Consider the following 24,672-nt stretch of genomic DNA (forward strand, 5'->3'; position numbering starts at 1 on the left):
TGACTTGCTTCCTGAGAAATCTATATGCAGGTCAAGAAGTAACAGTTAGAACTGGACATGGAACAACAGCCTGGGTCCAAATCCAGAAAGGAGTATGTCAAGGCTGTATATTGTCACCTTGCTCATTTAACTTATATGCAGAGTACATCATGAGAAATGCTGGACTGGATGAAGCACAAGCTGGAATCAAGATTGCTGGGAGAAATATCAATCACCTCAGATATACAGATGACACCACCCTTATGGCAGAAAGCGAGGAAGAACTAAAGAGCCTCTTGATGAAAGGGAAAGAGGAGAGTGAAAAAGTTGGCTTAAAGCTCAACATTCAGAAAACTAAGATCATGGCTTCTGGTCCCATCACTTTTATGGGAAATAGATGGGGAAACAGTGGCTGACTTTATTTTGGGGGGCTCCAAAATCACTGCAGATGGTGATTGCAGCCATGAAATTAAAAGACATTTGCTCCTTGGAAGAAAAGCTATGACCAACCTAGATAGCATATTAAAAAGCAGAAACATTGCTTTGCCAACAAAGGTCCGTCTAGTCAAGGCTATGGTTTTTCCAGTAGACATGTATGGATGTGAGAGTTGGACTATAAAGAAAGCTGAGCGCCGATGTATTAATACTTTTGAAGTGTGGTGTTGGAGAAGACTCTTGAGAGTCCCTGGACAGCAAGGAGATTCAACCAGTCCATCCTAAAGGAAATCAGTCCTGAATGTTCTTTGGAAGGACTGATACTAAAGCTGAAATTCCAATACTTTGGCCACCTGATGGGAAGAACTGACTCATTGGAAAAGACCCTGATGCTGGGAAAGATTGAAGGTGGGAGGAAAAGGGGACTACAGAGGATGAGGTGTTTGGATGGCATCACTGACTCAATGGACATGAGTTTGAGTAAGCTCTGGGAGTTGGTGATAAACAAGGAAACCTGGCATGCTGCAGTCCATGGGGTCACAAAGAGTCGGACACAACTGAGAGACTGAACTGAACTGAACTTCTTTTAAGAATTCAATCATATCAGATCACTCCATCCACATCTTTGAAACATAAATAGACAAACGTACTTGATCTTCCCATCTATATCCCTTCTTCTGGATCCCCTCTGCCTAGGTCTCCACATTCTTGCCCTCTTGTCCCACGTGAATACAGGGTGTGGGTGAGCAACAATTTGCTATCCATCAATTGGAGAGAGATATGAGCTGATATAATTCACTCAGAAGGATAGATAATTGGACAGACAAGAAATGGTAATGTCCTTAAGAAAAAGTACGAAGATATGGAAAGAATGGATTCATAAGGATTTGATAACCGACTAGACATGGGAGAGAGCAAGGAGGAGTCTATATCTGCTTGAGAAATAAAAAGATAAAGTAACCTAGGGAATGAGATATGAAAAAGGGAGAGGTAGTTAGGTAGAGTTAGAGTTTTAACTGGCCCGTGAGCACTTAGGCAGGTTAAGGAAAACTGTATCCCTTTTCTCTGAAGAGCAAACTCCAACTTTGAAACCCACATCCAAGTCTGGTGACCAAGAACAGGTTAAAACAGGTGATGTGACATCTCAAGGAGAACATACAGGAATGTTCAGGATTGGGTTTTTTTCGTGAGTTTGTGAAATAAAAATATCTCCTGCCATATCAATAAACAAGAAATGTCACAGACATCAATGATTTCTGGCCTCCAGTTGTGAATGAGGGCTCCCAAAGCTGATCCAGGGGATGCTGCCACCCCCCATGGTGATTGCTGAGGAGCTGGGGAAAGCAAGAAGCAGCCATCTGCCACTCCTTAAGGGGAGCAAGGAAACAAGGTTGGCCCCAGATAGCTGAGCTGCATACGGAAGGATTGAATCAAGTGAGTCCAGAGGCTTGCATCTTCCCAGAAACAGAACACTAAATTCCTTAACTTGGTACCTGATCTTTGATGTTCAGACTGCCTCTCCCTTTGTTGCAAACTTCTATATAACCTGACTTCCCTTCCTGCCTGCTTGGAGCAGTTTTCTCAGAGCTACCGAGATACTGTCTCCAGGGCTTAGAGTCCTAAGCATTCCCACCAAATAAAATAATTCTATAAGGTTCTGACTATATTTTCTGGTCGGCAAATTCATCTTGCTAGGAAGGAGAGTGTGAATGTGGACCAAGTTTAGATGCTTTTTCTAAGTAAGAGTGACCTGGAGCATTTGTGATCCCAGGCAAAGTCTCATTAGCCTTTGAAGAAGGTGAGAAAATAGGGCAGTGCACTCATCGTGTATTTCCTTTGAGGAAAATGGTGTTTGCGGACCAACCATCTAAAAGCATTTGACATGGAACTTGGTAATTATTAACAAAGCAAAAGAAAAAGTTACTTTAATCAGAATATTTCATTTTGAGCAATTTCCATATAACACCATCACAGGTCAGCCTCTATTGAAATACAGGCAAAGAATATCTGAGGAGAAGGCAATGGCACCCCACTCCAGTACTCTTACTTGGAAAATCTCATGGACGGAGGAGCCTGGTAGGCTGCAGTCCATGGGGTCACGAAGAGCCTAACATGACTGAGTGACTTCCCTTTCACTTTTCACTTTCATGCATTGGAGAAGGAAATGGCAACCCACTCCAGTGTTCTTGCCTGGAGAATCCCAGGGATGGGGGACCCTGGTGGGCTGCCATCTTGGGGTCACACAGAATCAGACACGACTGAAGTGACTTAGCAGCAGCAGCAGAATATCTGAGGCATCATCTTGTATTTAATACAACATCACAGGAAAGCCACTGTGGATGTTCCCGGGACACTGAGTTCAACATCATCATACCCAGGGTCCCCTTTCTCCCCCTGGAGTAGGCAGGGGCTCTGTTCTCCTTCCCCAGGATCAGCTTCCTTTCTAGAGACGTTTAGAGAAGAGCCTGAAAGAGCAAAGAGAAGCATAATTAGGACTGAGAGAAAGGAACTGGACAGTGTGTTGGAAGCCTGTTAAACAAGTGATGATGACAGAGCATCCCTGGGACCCAGGTGTGGGCGGGAGGCTCAGACTATTTCACACCAGCTACAGTGAGGATGGGTCGAGGCCGTCCTCTCAGATCTGGTCCATGTTGCCGGGGTCCAGCCCCGGCTGATCCAGGGAGTTCGAAGCAGGGACGGCGTCGGCGAGGGTAAGGATACAATAGCTTCAATTAGATATTAATTAAAGATATAAAGAGTAATAGAATGAGGATAGCTCAGTAGGAAAATTCAGTGGAGAAAAGAGGCTGAGTAGCTTGGTTTACGAGGGAGACCAATAAAACTTCAAGACAAGAAGTTTGCACCACTTGTGTAGGCCGCAGGCATCCTTCCGTTCTCCCGAAGGAGAGGAGACACTGAGGCCTCCCCGGTCAGATCTTAGAAGCCCAGGCATAATTAGCAAGCATGGCAGGTTCTGTGCTCCAGATGGAGACTCAGCCAGAATTTGAGAGAGAGAGCGACATGGGGAGACCAAGTTTCAGTGAACAAGGCCCGCACTTTATTTTCCAAAGTAGTTTTTATACCTAAAGTTGTGCATAGAGGATAATGGGGGAAGGGGTGGAGTCATGCAAGGACAGCAGTTCCTGGTCCTAATCGAAGCCAGGCTTTCAAACTTATCATATGCAAAAGTTCAGGTAAATTACATCATCTTCTGGCCAGGAGGCCTGTTAACATTTTAAGAAACTTATCTTTCTCTAAAGGTGATTATTCCAAAGTCAGGCACCAGCCTCCAAAAAAGCATTGGACAAAGCTGAATTTTACATTTCTATACACTCATTATATCAATCAATACACTGCCAAGGACACAGTAGGTAAGGAGTATGGGGACTTAGCAGCAAACATTGGCCCAAAAAGTGAAAAACCCTTCACCAATACAATTTCTAATCAATCTTTTAACTACTCAAAGGAATCTGTGTTTAGACAGTTTAGAACATCTCCTGCCTCTCACAGTTGGGAGACTCTGAACAATCACATGTGGCCGGAAAAACCTGTTCAGGCAGGCTAGAGGATTTCCAAAGGAGTTTGTATGTTGAAACACTGTCACACCCAGGAATTATTAACTGGAGCTGTAAGCTAACTCTTTTTTCAGAGACAGGTAGTGGGGGACAGCCCCCGTAAAGTCAGAGGTGTAGGTGAGAGCACAAAGCCGAAAGTAGGCAGACTCTGGTTTGGGGGTAGATGCTCAAGAATTTCCAGCGGGACTCCTGAGGCTCGATCCCGCCTTTGCGTGTGCCGAGCCTCCTTCCTCATGACCTTTGCCATGGGCGGAGCTCCTGCTCCCGGCAGTGATAGAATTCCAGTTGAGCTATTCCAGATCCTGAAAGATGATGCTGTGGAAAGTGCTGCACTCAATATGCAATATGCACTCAATATGCAATATGCTGGCTCCCAGCACCATGTGGTCTCTGGGGCCTCAGTTCATATGGAAATTCTGCATCACAGGAGACCTGTGCTCACACAGGAGCTCTGGGAAGATCTGCTTCCAGGCTACACACTAGCAAAGAGATGCCCAGGAACAGTAAGAGCATAACAACAAATTTAAATGTTCTCCTCTCACAGCTGACAGATGTGAAATCACAATGAGAGGGAGAGTGGACACAGGGAAAGTCTGAGTTCCTCACTTGTAAACAAACTCTGCTCTTAGTTATCTTGACACATGTTCCCAAATGTCCACAAAGATTATCACAGGTGCATTCACAGATGGCCCCTCCCAGGGACCACACAGGCCCTCAGATGGATAAATACTCTCTTCCAGAGAAAGAGTGTTTTCTCTTGACAACTGAAATATCTGGAGGAAATTAGACCTTAGCTGACCATCAGCTCCGAGTCAATGATCCACCAACATGGCTTAATGTTAAGGCCACCATATACCATAGACTTTGTACATGCCATTGCAACTTTATACACAGAGCTCATCTTAAATTATCAGATGACTCACAAATCTCAATACTGCAATACATTTTTAAAATCTCCGTCTTTCACGTTCAGGGCAGCACAGAGATGTTATCAAAACACTTGTCTACTTTTGGATTTGGTAAATATGCTCAATTAATCTATAAGCTATCTATTTCTTTTGACTACTACGCAATGCTTGTGGGATCTTAGTTCCTTGACCAGGGATTGAACCCAGGCCCTAGCAGTGAATGTGTAGAATCCTAACCACTGGATTACCAGAAAAGTCCCTAACCTATAAATTTTAAATATCACAAATAAAATGAAAATGTATGTTGCATTATGGGGACATAAATGCCAAAAGTAGAGTGATTCCTCACCTCCCCCCCCAAGGAGTCTGACAGCATTAAAGATGGCATATGGTTGAGAAGTGAAGTGTTAGTTACTCAGTTGTGCCTGACTCTTTGTAACGCTATGAACTGTAGCCCACCAGGCTCCTCTGTCCCTTGGATTCTCCAGGCAAGAATACTGGAGTGAGTAGACATTCCTTTCTTCAGGGGCTCTTCCTGAGCCAGTGATCAAACCCAGGTCTCCTGCATTACAGTTAGATTCTTTACCATCTGAGCCATTAGGGTGGCTCATCAAATGCATGAGATTACCCATATTTTGAAACTGCAGAGGCTGGGCATTGAGGAGCTCAAATTCACCTTTTCCAGGACAAAGATCGAAGATTACAGGGGATCAGTTAATCTCCCCACTCGCCTGTCTGAGACCTCATCCCATCTTCCTTCTCTGGGAGCACTTCCTCCTCACTCCCCTGAGAGTCAGGAGGAGCCCCAGTCACTGGTACCTCTTCACTATCATCGTAATCCTCACCAAGGGCAACAGTCCTCTGATCTGGCGCTTCTGAGGGCAGAGCAGGGGTCAGATGAAACCACAATAAGGGGGTTGGTCTGAGAAATACCTAGGATCCTTCTGACCCAGAGTTTCTGAGCTGCTAGAGGCACCAGTCACTCCTTGTTTTAAAAGATCTTTTTCTCTAAGACCATGTTTCATTTGGATGTGTCCATAAACCAAAACATGATTTTACATCTTAATATTTCCTGTTTGAAAATATATATTCCAAAGTAACTCTCCTACCATTGAGCGTTACTCAAGTATTTTGACAAATTGTGCTTTACAGAAATTATTTTTAAAACCAGTGTGTGTCTGTTGTGATTCTGGACACAGAGAGCCCTGCCTCAATGTGAGACATCACAGAACAGTCAGAGAAAGGGAAGGACAGACCCCATCTGGACACAAGGGATGCCTCTGGTCCATCAAATGAAGACTGTTCCCCTTGCATCTCGTCTCTATGAGGGAAACTCTCCTCCCCAAAGCCCAGCTGAGGCAGGTCTACCTCTATTACCTGGAGTAGATGTGGAGTCATTGTTGTCCTCACCATCTGACAGGAGGCCTAAAGTGGAGACAAACATCACACAACACACAGAATGACTCTCCCCACGCTCACGGGACCTGTGTTAAGGCTGGGAAGGGGCAGACCTGGATCCTGCAGTGTAGATGGGGGCTGGGGACTCACGGGGCTCTGAGAGGCCATCCTGCCACTTTGGAGAGCTGCCTTTGTAAGCCTGGGGCACATGTGGGGTCTGTGGACGCTGAGAAGATGTTCACAGCCAGTGGGAGGTGACAACCAGAGGTCCCAGGAAGGCAGGCAGGGACACCCACCTGGGCTGCCCAGAAGACCCTCCTTCTGAGTCACAAGGTAACCGAGCTCCTCATACACAGCTTCAGCAAGAGCATCTTCATAGCTGGATAAGGCTGAGAGATCCCCTAGCAGGTCAGAGATTCTGCCCCAGACACCCAGATCCAGCAGACCCACCTTCATCTCCCCTATGCTCACACAGAGGCTGCCTGGACCTCAGCATCATCTCTTACCCCGTGCACCATGTTGGCACCTTCTCTCCTCATCTGACCTGAATCCACAGCTCAGCCCTGACTCTTTCTGGTCTCACAGGAGAGGCCATGACATATGAGAGTTCACACCCCAGTCCTAAAATCCTCTGTATGTTCAGCCCTTAGAGCTCAGCATGGAGCATGTGGAGCTCTACAGACTCAGAACAAAGACCTGGCCCAGGTTCCCCTCCTCACACCTGCCCCATCTCCTGCCTGCACATACTCTCCCTGGTCCCCAGTTCCCCCTGCGGCCCATCTCTGAGCTCTGCTCTCCATCTGAGCAGCTGAGTCACCAGGATGATGAGGACCAGGAAGAGAAGAGACCCCAGAATGAGGCAGAGGACCCCAGGCAGGGAGAAGATGCCAGGGAGAGGATTTGAGGCTGGTCTGGCCCCTAAGGAAAGCAAGGCAACAGGGTGCGAAGAAGGTCCTGGGCACAGAGAAACCCCCTGTACCAGCATTTCTGGGGGCTCTGGATGATGGTGTCCTAGCCTCAGACACAAATATACTAATAGTGACTGGGCTCCTCCAGGTCTCATCCTGAGACAAGACAACTCCACTCCGGCCAGCGTGGCCCCGAGGCAAAGCTGGGGATTGTCAGGGAGCTGCCCTGCCGGGACAGCCTCTGAGGACCCAGCTCATCCCTTCTCCTTGGGCATCAAACAGTCCTGAGACCCGCACCTCACTGATGAGGAGCAACACTCAGGGGCAGGTAGGAGAATGGGAGAACTTTAGAATCTGCACCACCGGAACTAGACTCTTTTGGATCCTGGGCCTGAGAAACATGTGGCCCTGGGAACTAAGGCAGGGGCATTCCCCAACATAATGCCCCGGCTCCTTCCCAACAGCCAGGACTCCTCAGGCTCTTTCAACTCCTGAGTTGTCAGAGAGCCTACGGAACAGGTTACCAGAATCTGAGTATTCTCCCCTGCCCATGGATGGACCACAGTACCTGCTGTAGTCAGAGGCAATGTTGTCCTTGCACCTAAAGAGAAAAACAGGAGATTGGGTAAACGGAATTGGCCAGATCACAGGGTAACCCATATTCCCCTCCTGAGCCCTGAAATCACCACCTCAGTCTCCAGGACATCAGTGTCCAGTCCTCCCAGCTTCACTGTGCTAGATCAGAGCCCCAGCACCCAGACACTCTCTGAACACAAACTCCCCACCACCCCCCGTCCAGCCCACTGTCCCCATGCTGCCCCAGCTCACCCAGGGTGGACCCCGAGCCCCTCACTCACCAGAGCACCTCACACCAGCATCCTCCTCGTGCTTGCAATCTCTCTGCCCCCAGGGCTCCACAGCACAGTCCCACAGGGAAGACTCCCGACCCCCGCACTGCACCTCATCCAGCCAGATGCTCCCATTTCCAGGGCCAAATGCTGCAGACTGCATGGCTTCCAGGGCCTGGTCACAGCCCAGCTGCTGATACACCACCTCGGCCTCTGCCAGGCTCCAGGAGTCATCGCACACGGTGCCCCAGGAGCCGCTGTGCCAGACCTCCACCCGCCCTGAGCACTTGCTGTCTCCTCCCCTGAGCCGGAGCTTCTCTCTGTCTGAAAAGGCAGCAGCCCCTCCTGTGACTGCCCTGGTGAGAGGAAGGAGCCCCTGGGAGCCACAGGGGAGGGGGCAGGCTGATGTACCTGTGCAGGGGGCAGCAGTTGGACAGCTCTTGGGTCTTCTTCCTGCACACAACGGGGAAACAGTGGATCAGGGACAGCTGGGGGTGGTCCTGTCCCCACATAAGATTATCTAAGGTCTGACTCAGTGCAAATGACATGTGAAAACACAGGCTCATTATCTCCTGGTCTGAGACATTCAGTGCATGTGATCATCAGCTGGAATAACTGTAACTGTTCATCATTTATTGGTCTCCACATCCCACAACAAATACAAACACACACAGACACAGGCACATAGATATTTTGTAGACTCAACTTAAAATCATCACTTAGATTGGAAAGCATAAATCACTCTAAGAACATCCTTCAGGGTTGAGACAGACACAGAAACAGACAGTAAGTCACCTGCACACGAGATATAGGCTTCCTCCTTTGGAGAGCAGGAACTGTATTTCCAAGGGTCAGAAGGACACTGCCAGAGAGAGGTGTCAGTTTTCTGATACTGAATTCCATCTACCCACCAGGGTCTAGAACCTTCTCTAAGAGCAACAAAAGTGTCGAGGGATCCACTGTCCCCACAGCCAAGCTGTCTGCAGATCACGGACACAGTGATGTCATCTATGGGGTTATGGCAGATACTGCCCCAGGTCCCATTGTAGAAAACTTCCAGCCACCCAGCACACTGCTGGTCCTCGCTCACCATCCTGAGGGACAGGCACTCTAAGATTGAAAGAGAGGAGACAGGACACAGTGAGCACTCCACTCAGAGCTCTGGGTCATCCTCTCTCCCAGAAACTGTGACCATACATCCCTGAACCAACTGCAGAGATGCCCACTAGTTGACAAGACTATTGAGAGGGTAACAGGAAGGAAGGCCATGGGTCTCCAAACGGAGGAAATAGCCTGCAAGTGTCAGACATTTTTATCTCTCTTAAGCAGCAGGAGGAAACAAACTAGTGATATTTTTTCCTTCTCTATACAAATTTAAAAGGAGATTTTTCTTAAAATACTGTGTTGCCATAATGACACCTGGTTTCACCTGAAGTTAACTATTCTCAAACCTAGAGATAACAAATGCCTTTTTCTTATGGAAATGTTTGTCTTAAGCTTGCAGAAGACACCACCCTTATGGCAGAATGTGAAGAGGAACTCAAAAGCCTCTTGATGAAAGTGAAAGTGGAGAGTGAAAAAGTTGGCTTAAAGCTCAACATTCAGAAAACTAGATCATGACATCCGGTCCCATCACTTCATGGGAAATAGATGTGGAAACAGTGGAAACAGTGTCAGACTTTATTTTGGGGGGGCTCCAGAATCACTGCAGATGGTGACTACAGCCATGAAATTAAAAGACGCTTACTCTTTGGATGGAAAGTTATGACCAACCTAGATAGCATATTCAAAAGCAGAGACATTACTTTGCCAACAAAGGTCCGTCTAGTCAAGGCTATGGTTTTTCCTGTGGTCATGTATGGATGTGACAGTTGGACTGTGAAGAAGGCTGAGCACGAAGAATTGATGCTTTTGAACCGTGGTGTTGGAGAACACTCTTGAGCATCCCTTGTACTGCAAGGAGATCCAACCAGTCCATTTTGAAGGAGATCAGCCCTGGGTATTCTTTGGAAGGAATGATGCTAAAGCTGAAACTCCAGTACTTCGGCCACCTCATGCGAAGAGTTGACTCATTGGAAAAGTCTCTGATGCTGGGAGGGATTGGGGGCAGGAGGAGAAGGGGACAACAGAGGATGAGATGGCTGGATGGCATCACTGACTCGATGGACGTGAGTCTGAGTGAACTCCAGGAGTTGGTTGATGGACAGAGAGGCCTGGCGTGCTGCAATTCATGGGGTGGCAAAGAGTCGGACATGACTGAGTGACTGAACTGAACTGATGCTAATATACTATGCATTTACCCCAAGCTCCGTCTTCAAGTTGGTTCCGCCTCTTGGCTCAGAACCTACTTGACAAACCAGTATGTTATACTCAGATATTGTTCCCCTAATCTATGTAAATGAAAATATTTGTATGGTGGTCTGCCCTTCTTCAAGATTCAAGTTAATCATTTTATGGCCCAGGATAAACCACTTGGTGCCAAGATTATCCCAAAATGCGTCTTATGGGTGAGGGGCCTGGTGCCATTTTGAATTTTAAGACATTCCTTTCTTTCAATAACAGACTGCTAGTGACTATAGAACATCCAGTTGAAGACTAGCAGGGTGGTACTCTTTCTGCCCCCTTCTGATGCCTATGTCAGAAGCTTTCTCTATCTCCTTTATACTTTAATAAAACTTTATTACACAAAAGCTCTGAGCAATCAAGCCTCGTCTCTGGCCCTGGATTGAATTCTTCTCCTCCGGGGCTCAAGAATCTCGGCATCTTTGCGCGATTCAACAACAACCTTTCACTATCATTGCCTCACTTCTACCTGACTTTGTCCATTTGTGTCTGTCTTTCTATTTCTACCACGATCATGTAGTGGATACAAACAGAGAAAGACCTACCAGGGCACCTGCGGGATGGAGAACTGCCTCCTGCCTCCTGAGAAAAAACTCTAAAACGGATTGTTGATGGAATGTGATGTGGGTATTTGGGGAGGGAAGCAAAATAACGGAGCCACAAATGTCCACATACCAATCCTTAGTACCTGTGAATATGTTCCTGACCTGGCAAAAGGAACTTTACAGATGTAACAAACTTAAGGACCTTGGGATATTTAGACCCCAGTTTAAACACCTCAGCTGCACTATCCTTAGAAATGGACAACCTTTCCAGTTCCAGTCAGAGGGAAATGTAAGTGAGGAAGAATGGTCAGAAGAGGTGCTGTTGTTGAAGAAGAAAGACCCAAGCCAAGGAATGAGACCACACAGAAACCAGGAAAGGCTGGGAAAGGGATCCTCCAGGAAGAATGCAGCCCTGTGGACACTGGGGTGTTGGCCCACAGAGACCCTCATCAGACTCCTAGCACACAGAACTGAACAGAGTAAGTCTGTGCTTTCATTACATCATCCACAGGATCTCCAGACTGTACTACCACAGGGAACTGGAGAGAGAGCCCTGCTTTCATGTGGAAACTGTCAGAAAGGGCTCTGCCAGGAAACAGTACTGAGAAAAAAGGACCACAATCTCAGCTGCTGCAGGAGGAAGTGAAAGCACCTCGTCTTCTCGTCTGCTGGAAACACAGGCCCCATGGGAGGAAGCCTCCTTCTCTAGTCCTTTCAGCATCTCTCCCTCAGGGCTCAGATCTCCGTCCTCCAGAGCCCCACCCCTCCCCCAAACTGTGGACAGTGTGGAGTGCTGACCTGAGCAGATGACCCCCGCGTCCTCCTTGTGTCTGCAGTCATGCCGCCCCCAGCCCCGGGAAGGGCACCTCCACACGTGGGACTCCTTTCCTGTTCAGTTCAGGTCGTCCAGCCGGATGGGCCCTGATCCCGCCCTAAAGGGAGCAGACCTCGTGGCATTGAGGGCTTGTCCACAGCCCAGCTGCCTACACACCACGTGGGCATCATCCAGGATCCAGCCGTCATCACAGATGGTGCCCCAGGAGCCCTGGTCAAGAATCTCCACTCTCCCGGCACAGTGACCGCCCCCCCCCCTCCCCGCATCAACCAGGCGGAGCTGTCTGCTGTCTGAGGAGAGAGAAATGGGACAATGGGGTGGTGACGGGTGGTGACGGGTGGTGACGGGGGCTAGGGGACAGTGGGTAAGAAGGGTCTTCTGTCCTGTGGGACCCTCACCTGAGCAGTAGGGGGCGCTCTCCTCTGAGGCTTCAGAGCCTGCTGGTTCGGACACAGAGTCATTGCACTGGGGAAGCACCTGGGTCTGGTTTCCTGCAGAAACACCAATGATCAGAGGGCTGGGAGGGTTGACGTATAGAAAACTAAATTAAGGTTAAAAAATTACCTAGCAGTGGAGCCTGAAATGAAACCTGTGGCATATCAGTAAAGTTATCATAACTTTAGTATCCACTTTCTCCATGGAGAATTCTGCTTCTGACAGTGCCATAATTTGGGTCTAAGCCAAGTGTTGCACTAAGAATGAGTTGAATAAGGTGTGTTACTCCTAAATCTATCCCTAAGTAGAAGATGCAAAACAAAATCCTTTCTGAAGAATTTCTACAATTTTTCATCTTCAGTGTCTATCATTTAAACAACCCTTATACAAAAGAGATTTCTTGGAAACTCAAGAGGCAAAAGGAAACATTGGAAAGAATATCCCAGGGTATCCAGCCATTAGAGTTACCAGAGAGAGAATTTATTTTATTTTGTTAATTTATTATTCTTATTACTGGAAGATAATTGCTTTACAACATTGTGTTAGTTTCTGCTGTACAACAACGTGAATCAGCCAAAATTATACATATATACCCTCCCTCTCAAGCCTCCCTCCCACCCCATCCACCATCCCACCCTTTTAGGTCATCACAGAGCATCTAGCTGAGCTCCCTTGTGCTATATAGCAGCTTCCTGCTACCATCTGTTTCACATGTGACAGTGAATACACGTCAGTGCTACTGTCTCAATTCATCCTGCCCTCTCCTAACCACTGCAGTGTGTTCCCATCTGTTCTCAATGTCTTCATCTCTATTTCTGCCCTGAAAATAGGTTCACCTGTACCCTTTTTCTAGATTCCATTGACAGAGAATTTAAACAGCCATGATTAAAATGCTCATAAAATTAATTCACAAGATATGTATCTTGGCAAGGAAATGATTACAAAAACAAAAATTCTAGAGATAAAAAACTTAATAGCTGGAATTAAGAACTAGAGAATGAGTGTATCTCAGTGTTAGATCAGCATAAGGTAGAAAGAGTACAATGAAAGATCAGAGGACAAATATTCCTCTATTTAGAAATGCTGGTCACATGGTAAGTGTCCCAGTTATCGTGCTATAAAACAAATTCCCCCCAAAACTTAGCAACTAAAGCAAAACATATATACTTCAGTTTGCTTATGATTTCCTGGGTGTAATCTGAGAAAGACTCAACTTGGCAGTTCTGTCTTGGGGTTTTTCATGTGGTTGCACTTAGATGTCATCTGGGGCTGAAGTTTGCTGAGACTTGACTGAACTGTGGTTAATAACTGTGGAAATTCCCTGAAGTATTTTAGGGATAAAGGGACATCATTTCTGCAACCTAATTCAGAAAGAGTTTACATATTTAGGGATAAATGGAACAGGAGGGGGACGGACAGAAAAAGAGAGGGAGACAAACAAAGAGATAAAGATTAAAGCAAAATAGGACTTCCAATTCAAGATGGCAGAGTAGAAAGAGTGACTATGAAACAGAAGAAGTGAAACATACTAGATAAAAGTAAAAGATCATGTTTCACTTTTTCTATTTCATATTCAGTGCTCCCATTTCATTTAGTTTATGTTCTCTAATTTCTCCATCTCTTATTTTTTTTTTTATATTTAAATTCTTTTTTTTTTTAATTTTATTTTATTTTTAAACTTTACATAACTGTATTAGATTTGCCAAATATCAAAATGAATCCGCCACAGGTTTACATGTGTTCCCCATCCTGAACCCTCCTCCCTCCCCATTCCATCCCTCTGGGTCGTCCCAGTGCACCAGCCCCAAGCATCCAGTATCGTGCATCGAACCTGGACTGGCAACTCGTTTCATACATAATATTTTACATGTTTCAATGCCATTCTCCCAAATCCATCTCTTATTTTTTTTTTGATGTTCTTACTCAAGCCTTTATCAAGTGTAGTAGAAAAGCTTTTGTACACATATATAATTATGTATAATATGTATATTTTAGAAAACATACATTTTTGCCTAACTAAAAAGTTTATGACATTTTGATTCCACTTGTTTGACTTAGTATGAATAGAATGCTAGATTTCTTTTTTTTTTTTTTCCTTATAAATTACTGATTTTCTGTTAGGCTTATTGTACATTGACTCAAATATCCATTCAACAAGCATTTATAAAACATTTATGATATACCAGGCACTGTGTATATTGTGTTGAATAAGGCACTGTCTAGTGAGGTTTCATAGTCAAGAACAATAAATTATAGCACAATTTGATAAGTGTGCTTTCATTGAGAAATAAACAAAGCATTGTGGAAGGCCAGATTAATAGCATATACAAGTGATTTATATTCCTTTTTCTCTGACTACTGCCTAATCTCCCTTCTTTTCTGATTTGCCCATAAGCAGGGAAGCCAAAGAAGGAATGAAGTAGGAATGAGTAGGATAATTTGCATGTCAAATGGTCAAGTCAGATGAAGATGATGACTTGATGATATCAACGGATTTGGTACTTAGAAGGTCAAAAAAAAACCTTTTTTTGAATACTGCAATCTTTGCATCTCAGGGTTAGGACCTAAAATAAAGGTGTCTTTTGGTAGAATTTAATAAAGAAATGTTGCTAATTCTAGCGGAGAAGGCAATGGCATCCCACTCCAGTACTCTTGCCTGGAAACTCCCATGGATGGAAGAGCCTGGCAGGCTGCAGTCCATGGGGTCCCCAAGAGTCAGACACGACTGAGTGACTTTACTTTCACTTTTCACTTTCATGCATTGGAGAAGGAAATGGCAACCCACTCCAGTGTTCTTGCCTGGAGAATCCCAGGGACGGGGGAGCCTGGTGGACTGCAGTCTATGGGATCTCACAGAGTCAGACACGACTGAAGCGACTTAGCAGCAGCAGCAGCAGCTAATTCTAGGGATTTACACAAATAGTAGTTTTTATTAGTCTACTTCTATATCTCTTCCACCTTCCCTCTACATCAGAGCAAAGGGAATCATCTACTTTCTCCTTTTGGAAGGACTTCCCTGGTGGCTCAGACAGTAAAGAATCTGCCTGCAATGCAGGAAGACCTGGGTTCGATCCCTGGGTTGAGAAGATGCCCTGGAGAAGGGAATGGCAACCCACCCCAGTATTCTGGCCCAGAGAATCCCATGGACAAAGGAAGCCTAGTAGGCTGACAAAGAGTTGGACAGAACTCAGCAACTAACACTTTCACTTTATTCACTGCTTTTGGAAACCTCCTTTGTCTCCCAGGGCAAAGGAAGGGATGATCTTGCCTCACTCAGAGGACCTCACTCCCCTCTTTCTTGGCAGCCATGGCCCCTCCTCTCTAGTTGATATAGTTTGCATATGTGAAGAAGGTTTTGTCTAAGGAGTTTAAGGGGTTAGAGCTCAGCCTTGAAAAAAAACAAAGGGAATTTTTTCATTTTTCACTCAGTAACCATTACTCCTCTCTGTCAACCAACCCCTCTAGACTGTGAATTTAAAAATATATATGCAACAAGTAACAGTGGTTTACTGTACAGCATAGGGAACTATAGTCAATATCTTGTAATAAGCTATGATGGAAAATAATTTCAAAAATAATAATGTGTATTTGTGTAACTGAATCACTTTGATGTGCACCTGAAACATTGTAAGTATAAATCAACTACACTTCAATAAAAAATATATATTTAAAATATATGTATTTTTTAAAAAGATTAAAGCAAAATACTAATATTGGGAAATCCAGGTAAAGGTCATCTGGGAATTTTTATATTATTCTTACAACTTTTCTGTAAGTCTCAAAAAAAAATATTAAAAGGTGAAACAAGTCCAAAAAATTCATCCTTAGGACACTTTTACACACAAAAAAATATGAATAGCATCAAAAACAAAATGCCTAGGAGAAAACCTAGTAGAAGATAGGCAAAACCTCTGAGGGAAATTCAAGACCTAACTGAATGGAGGGATATACAATGTCAATGAATTGGGAGACTCAAAATTGTTAATCATCCTCAAATTTATACATAGATTCAATCTAGTCACAATCAAAATACATTTAGGCTTTTTTTTTTGGGGGGGGGGTGAAAAGTGACAAGCTGATTCCAAAACTTATACAAAATCCAAAACGCCTAGAAATACCAACACAGTTGGCAAGAAAAGAAACAGTGTTAGAGGAGTTAATAAAAAGTAACACTCATAAATTAAAATCATTCAGAGAGTGTAAAGATACAATACTTAAGAAATACAGTGTTGGTGCCAGGACAGACAAGTAATACAACGGAACAGAGTAGACTGTCATAAAGGACAGACACGTGTGCCCTTCTGCTTATGACAAAGGTTACACTGCAATGGGGAAAAGAGGCTGTTTAGTAAAAGATTCTGGGTCAGTTGGACGTCCATATGAATCCTGGAGAAGGAAATGGCAACCTGACCCTTATCTTACACAGATATCAATCCCAGAAGAAATGTACAATTATATGCAAGAGAAAATAATTAAATTGCTATAATATTTCACCATGAAATATCTACCTTTTGAGACACAGATGCAAGAACAGACATTTGGACTCACTGGGAGGAATTTTTGTTGTTGTTCAGTCGCTCGGTCATGTCTGATTCTTTGCAACTTCACAGACTGCAGCACACCGGTCTTCCCTGTGGTTCACCATCTCCCAGAGCTTGCTCAAACTCATGTCCACTGAGTCAGGGATGCTATCCAACCATCTAAACCTCTGTCATCCCCTTCTCCTCCTGCTTTCAATCTTTCCCAGCATAAAGATCTTTTCTAATGAGCCAGCTTTTCGAATCAGGTGGCCAAAGTATAGGAGCTTTAGCTTTAGCATCCGTCCTTCTAATGAATATTCAGGACTGATTTCCTTTAGGATTGATGGGTTTGATCTCCTTGCAGTCCAGGGGACTCTCAAGAGATTTCTCCAATACCAGAACTCAAAAGCATCAAATCTTCAGCATTCAGCCTTCTTTATGGTCCAACTCTCACATCCATACATGACTACTGGAAAAACCATGGCTTTGACTATATGGACCTTCGTTGACAAAGTAATGTCTCTGCTTTTTAATATGCTGTCTAGGTTGGTCATAGCTTTTCCTTCAAGGAGCAAGCGTCTTTTAATTTTGTGGCTGCAGTCATCATCTGCAGTGGTTTTGGAGCCCAAGAAAATAAAGTCTGCCACTGGTTCCATTGTTTCCCCCATCTATTTGCCACGAAGTGATGGGACCAGATGCCATAATCTTCATTTTTTGAATGTTGAGTTTTAAGCCAGCTTTTTCACTCTCCTCTGTCACCTTCATCAGGAGGCTCTTTAGTTCCTCTTCACATTCTGCCATAAATGTGGTGTCATCTGCACATCTCAGGTTATTGATATTTCTCCTGGAAATCTGATCCCAGCTTGTGCTTCACCCAGCCTGTCATTTCTCATGATGTACTCTGCATATAAGTTAAATAAGCAGGGTGACAATATATGGCCTTGGCGCACTCCTTTCCCAATTTGGAACCAGTCCATTGTTCCATATCCTGTGGTCACTGCTGAGTTTTCCATATTTTCTGGCATATTGAGTGCAGCATTTTCACAGCATCATTTGAAATAGCTCAGCTAGAATTCCATCTAGCTTTGTTGGTAGTGATGCTTTCTAAAGCCCATTTGACTTTGGACTCCAAGATGTCTGGCTCAAGGTGAGTGATTATCTGAGTTATTAAGATTATCTGGGTCATTAAGATTTTTTGTGTAGCTCTTCTGTGTATTCTTGCCACCTCTTCTTAATATCCTCTGGTCTGTTAGGTCCATACTGTTTCTGTCCTATATTGTGCCCATCTTTGCATGAAATGTTCCCTTGGTATCTCTAATTTTCTAGAAGAGATCTCTAGTGTTCCCCATTCTATTGTTTTCCTCTATTTCTTTGCATTCTTCACTTAGGATGGCTTTCTTATCTCTCCTGGATATACCTTGGACCTCTGCATTCAGATGGGTATATCTTTCCTTTTCTCCTTTGCTTTTCATTTCTATTCTTTTCTCAGCTATTTGTAAGGCCTCCTCAGACAGCCATTTTGCCTTTTTGCATTTCTTTTTCTTGGGGATGGCTTTGATCACCACCTCCTGTACAACGTCCTGAACCTCTGTCCGTAGTCCTTCAGACACTCTATCAGATCTAATCTCTTGAATCTATTTGTTGACGGGGGGGATGATTTGAGAGAATACCATTGAAATATATACATTACCATATGCAAAATAGATAGACAAGAGTTTGATGTATAATGCAGGGCTCCCAAATCTGGTGATCTGTGACAATCTGGAGGGATGGGGTAGGGAGGAAGATGGGAGGAGCGGACAGGATGGAGGGGACAAATGGATGCCTACTGTCAATCCATACTGATGTATGGTGAAAAAAAATCACAATAATATAAAGTAGTTATTAAAAAGAGAAATTACCTTTTAAAGCCAGTTTTCCCTCACCCTCTGTTCTTGGGGACATTTCACACCAGAAGCATCCTAAGTACCAGTAGCCTTTCCCTCTCTCTTACCTGAGCAAATCACAGAGGCTGTGTTACCACGGGAACAGTCAGGACCACCCAGAGCAGTCACAGGGCAACTCCACAGGAAGGACTCAGCCCCTGAGCAGTGTAATCGGGCTGTTGATATCCGATCACCTCCTTCCATAAAGTGTGGTCCTCCGGGGGTGGAGATGGCGACTCCACAGCCAAGCTGAGGACAGACAACATTGGCATTGGCCAGACTCCAGTGGGAGGCACAGAGCACTCTCCATCATCCAGAAATGTTCATCTCCAACTGCCCCTCACACTGAGAGGAGCCGTTTGTCATGAGCCGGACTTCTGAGTATGCTGGATACGAGATAATAGAATTTCAGAAATATCTCATGATTTCTGACCTGAACAGAGTGTGCAGGGAGGTTAGTCCTGACCTACATCTCACCTGAACAGACAAGCTGAACAGCTCCACTGTGGTGACAAGTGCCCCCTGGACAGGGCACTCTGAGGCAGGACCAGAGCTTAGGCTCCTCCCCCTCACAACTGAACTCTTCAGCCCAGACTCGGCCATCTGAGTCTCTGAAGAGCTCATGTCCCACGACTGACACAGCTTTGCCACACCCCAGCTCTGCACAGAAGACTTAGGCAGTGGGGAATGTGAAGTTTCTATCAGACACTGGGATCCAGTCTTCTCCAGAATAAACTTCTACTCGCCCTGAGCAGGGTCCATCCTCTCCAACCAGATGCACAAATCCTGAGAGAAACAAATAAATAAACCCACTGCACGTTCATGATCCTGGCTTGGCAACTGGAAACATGTCACAGGCAATGGTGTGAAAGCTTTTTTTTCCAGGACTGAGGCATGAACAGAAAATTTGACAGTGTCAGAATTGCATTTTCACGGGTGAGTGTCAGAAGAGAAATCCAGAAGGATTTGCAGAGTCAGTTTAGAATGGCTGAATTCCAAAAACCAAATTTGATGTTGGTTATGATGTGAATTCCTCATTTAAGGGTCTGGAAACTATAGGGCCCAAGGAAACTGCACTGCAATGGGCATCAGACTTGGGTGCAGAACTGAACTAACCCAGAGTGAAATAGGTCCTTGGGATTCAAGAGTTTAGAGAACTAAGATCCAGACAAGGTTAGAAGGCCATCTGACATTTCTGGGGCTAGAAGTCCAGCCAGATTTTTCTCAGGAGTCAATACTCAAGTCACTGATACAAGGGAAATCAATCGAGAGATCTGAGTGCAGGTCAGTCTATAAACAGACTTATGGCTAATGGAAGGAAAGCTAGATATTATAACAAGTCTACTTCTTATGTTTCCCATATATTTCTCATAATCTCTGATAGTGAAAAATTCCAAGAATTTCTTATCCAACTTGAATTGTGAAAAGAAATTGTCCAAAGATGAGTTTGAATATGAAGAAAGGTCAGAGTCATAGGAGAAAGGGTTGGTCCTAGCCATCTTTCAAGAAAGCCTAGGATTTACCAATGAACCCAGGAGAGAATGAGTTCTCAGTGGGACTATACAAGATGACTAACTGTGTTGATTAGTTCATATTACTGGTTTTCTTCCAACACATGAGAATCTTAGCAAATGCTATGGAGTGAAGGTAATTTAATGTTTTTAAATTCTATCTATATGCTAAATGGAACTTCCCAGGTGGCACTAGTGGTAAAGAAGCCCCCTGCCAATGCATAAGTTAAATCCCTGGGAGGAGAGCATAGCAACCACTCCAGTATTCTGTCGTGGAGAATCCCATGGATGAGGGAGCCTGATGGGCTACAGTTCATAGAGTCACAAAGAGTCAGACATGACTGAAGAGACCTAACACGCACTCATATGCTAACTACAAACTACTTTCCTATTTCTTGAGAAAAAGTCATCATGCTGTAAAAAAAAAAAAGGAGAGGGAGAAGAAGAGAAGACAGAGCAAACAGCCATGTATAATTTACAGATTTCTACATTACAAAAGCCTCAATATGGATGAACAAAGATTTGGGGAAAATATTTGTCCAGCAAGTTTTTAACACATTTTACCCATGTGCTCCTTCCATCTGCGACCTAACCCTGTTTCCCTTTCCCATTTCTCCCACTGCAGACAAGAGAAAACAATCCTAAGAGCTACAAATGGATGGAAAAGAGACTCTGAAAGGGAAGAACTTCTGTAGGAGTGGAGTGTGGGTGGGGTGAGGGGTAGGTTAAACTGGGAGTGGATGGAGTATGAAACTGAAAGAGGGAGACTAAGGGAAAGACTCACAACATGATTTGACCTTCAGGGACCACATTTTGGAGAGAGGAAAGGTAACCTAATGAAAAAAATAAAACTTCTCATCATAAAGAACAACTTTTAAATACATTTGCCTGATTTCTGACTGTGCTTATAATTATTTATGTACACGGTGGAATTCTTTCTGGTAAAGGACTCTGATTTCATAAGTATGAGAACACTGAAGGTTCAGAAAGAATATGTCAACAGAATAAAAATCTACTATAGAGAACAGGAGAGAATAGAAAAGATACTATAGAAATTAATGAATCAAAGGACCAGCTTGACCACTTATCCAAGAGGGAATGGTAAGAGCCAGGATGATCTGCTAGCCTTTTGTTACTTACCCACTTTCAACTCCCCAGTCCAGGTTAGGACATCTGGTGTGGTCTGGCTGGGAGTTTGGTCATAGGATACACATTCTAATTAAAATATTTTTACTTAACAGGTTGTTAGTTTCTATATCAATCCCATGAGATTACAAATTTAAAAAGAACAAGAAAGAAATATTTCTTGTATGCTGTTTCATATACCAAGATACATGCTAAACACTCAAATATATGCTGAATAATCCATAAAGTCTTGTACACATCAGGATAGATACTTCTGAGACATATTATTATTTCTTTTTTATTTTCTACTTGATTTTAAATTTTATATGAAAGGATATGTGTGTGAAAATTGTAAGAAAATTTGTGCAAGAGGAGGCTGGTGTGAGTGGATAAAGGTATTAAATATAATAAAAATACATCCTTGTCTGGTCTCTTGCTGTACAGACCTCCTGTATCCTTAGGCACACGTAGCATCCTCCACACCACACCTGGACCCGCAGTGATGCTCAGAGAACCCCATATGGCCTTTGACATCTCTCATTGCTCTTCTTTTTCCTCTTAGCTACTATAAGTCTCCTCCACCTTCTTCAAAAATTACAGGTGTCCTCTTACTCCTGTTCCTATCAAACAAGCCCCCAAACACAATTCTCTTATATCATTGAAGACATCAGGTATAAAATATAATTTATTACCACAAAACATAGAAATTCACATTTTTTTTGACTTGTCAGTGTGTGGCTAAGTGTTCCTCCAAAATTTTGGTTTATACAGAGGTTTTAAAGAAAAAAAAGAACAGACAATCCTTTCTAGTAACAATGAAAGGAGAACCCAGACTCAGAACATTTCATCCACAACTCTATTGTCCTACCAGTCAAAGAGCTATGAATATTCAAATCTAAATTTTCAAAGGGGACTTGCAATTTGGCACAAATCCATAAGTTCCTCTCTGATTTGTTTGGTGATGTCCCCTGTGCCTCCACAACTAACCTAGCACAAAAAAGTGTCTCGCACTATATATACAGAAAGGACTCCATCCTGGAAGGTACATCCTCATTCTACCCCTTTCCTCCCATGGGCTCACTGTGCAAAGCAGGTGCATGTGGTGATTTGCAAATGTTTCACTCTTCCAAAAGTAAATTATATAAAAATGAGTATCAATTTTTATTGGGATATAGATTAAGCTATATCAGGTAAGATCACTGGAGAAGAAATAGCAGAGACTTGTAAGAGGAAAAGTAGAAACAAATGAAGCCCATCAGGAAATCAATCCTGAATATTCATTGGAAGGACTGATGCTGAAGCTGAAACTCCAATACTTTGGACACCTGATGCGAAGAACTGACTCCTTTGAAAAGACCCTGATTCTAGGCAAGATTGAAGATGGAAATAGAAGGGGCAGACAGAGGATGAGATGGTTGGATGGCATCACTGACTCAATAGACATGAGTTTGAGTAAGCTTCAGCAGTTGGTGATGGACAGGGAAGCCTGGCATGCTGTGGTCCATGGGGTAGCAGAGTCGGACACCACTGAGCGACTGAACTGAACTGATCACTCACAGATACTTTATGCATTCAAGGAGGATATCTCAGACATCTCTAGCTTACACATCTATTGCCCTGGTGATCAGACACCAGCTTCCTTGGAGCTTTCTGTTCTTTCAGTCAGTGGGCAATTCACTGATCATACCTGAGCAGATAACTCCTGCATCCTCGTCATGACCGCAGTTTTGCCACCCCCAGCCCCAGGAAGCCCACTGCCACACGTGGGACTCCATTCTTCCACAATACACATGATCCAGCCAGATGGGTCCTGATCCCGCCCCAAAGGGAGCAGACTCCACGGCACTGAGGGCTTCTCCACAGCCCAGCTGCCTGCACACCACACGGGCATCGTCCAGGTCCCAGCTGTCATCACAGATGGTGCCCCAGGAACCCTGGTGAAGGATCTCCACTCTCCCGGCGCAGGGTCTGCCCCCGTCCACCAGGCGGAGCTGTCTGCTGTCTGAGGAGACAGAAATGGGGCAATGGGGTGCTGACCAGGAGATGAGAAAGATCTTCTGTCCTGTGGGACCCTCACCCGAGTAGTTGGGGGCGCTCTCTTCAGAAGCTGATGCTGCGGAGTCATTGCCCTGTGGAACATTTGGATCTGGATTCTTATAGAAGTGATAAGAGCATAACAAGGATGAAAATGGACAAAAACAGGAAATATTACTACTAGATAGTCTGAGACAGATGGTGTTACAAGGTCCTATCAGAGTTAACATTCTGATTTGTAGAGCTCTGCACAGAATCTGAAAAAGATTTACAGGAAATGTTGGTCTCTCTACCCTGAGGGGTTAAATGAGTTCAGAGTCACAGGATTAGGCTGGTAGCTGGATGTATTCTTTATAAGCTACACACTCTTGGTCCTTGACTTTAGAGCCAGGCAGTGGCCTCATCAGAAGCCTCGGGGAGCAGCCATGAATCCTCTATCATTAAAATCGTTCTCCTTGGTATAATCATGAGAACTGAAAAACAAATGGTCTGTGAGACACCATGGTTTACCCTAGAATAGTTCACTTATGATTCTAAGCTTCAAACTCCAGATCTGGATACTTAGTTTCAAAAAGTATAATCTCTTTGAGTAGATTAAACAACCCTGCATGAGAGATGATGTCAGAAGATATTGATTGACATTGGCCAGATTCCACTGGGAATCACAGAATGTAGCTTCTTCTCCCAAATGAATATAATCTCTCCTTGGACTTTGTGTCAGGAATTGCTATTATCTAAAATTTGGAGTTATTTGTTCTCTAGGGGAAAATATGTATTTCTAACTCTCAGAGCAAAAATATGTTATATTCCTGCCTTGAAAGCCTTTGAACAAACAATATTGACAAACACACTGCATTGTTCTCTCTTTTGATACATAACCAGTCATGGAAAGAAAGGTTAAATGATGTCTATCACTGTTGTAGTTTAAGTAAGTGAAAAGTAGAGAATAAAACCTCAAATTCTGTACTTCCATGAAGAATGGAAGAGAAAGCAGACCAATGGTCTTGTTAGACACAACTTTAAATGCTGGAAATTTTCTTTAAGTAAAGGTATCATTGGAAAAGACTCCGATGCTGGGAGGGATTGAGGGCAGGAGGAGAAGAGGACGACAGAGGATGATATGGCCGGATGGCATCACCAACTCGATGGACATGAGTTTGAATGAACTCTGGGAGTTGGTGATGGACAGGGAGGCCTGGCGTGCTGCAATTCATGCGGTGGCAAAGAGTCGGACATGACTGAGCTACTGAACTGAACTGAAAGGTATCAGACATGTGTGGACACAACATGGACTAAATATGTTAAAATTCTAGAGAGTGGAGATCATGTAATATGTTTCAATGTTAGC

At 44.2% G+C, this 24,672-nt stretch overlaps 1 pseudogene; it reads right to left on the reverse strand.

The window, feature by feature from the left end:
- Positions 1-2,733: 2,733 nt before the first annotated feature.
- Positions 2,734-24,672, reverse strand: part of LOC129622609 (antigen WC1.1-like) — a 70,562-nt pseudogene continuing 48,623 nt past the window's right edge.

Source organism: Bubalus kerabau, chromosome 1 (assembly GCF_029407905.1).
Source record: "Bubalus kerabau isolate K-KA32 ecotype Philippines breed swamp buffalo chromosome 1, PCC_UOA_SB_1v2, whole genome shotgun sequence".
NCBI lineage: Eukaryota > Metazoa > Chordata > Mammalia > Artiodactyla > Bovidae > Bubalus > Bubalus kerabau.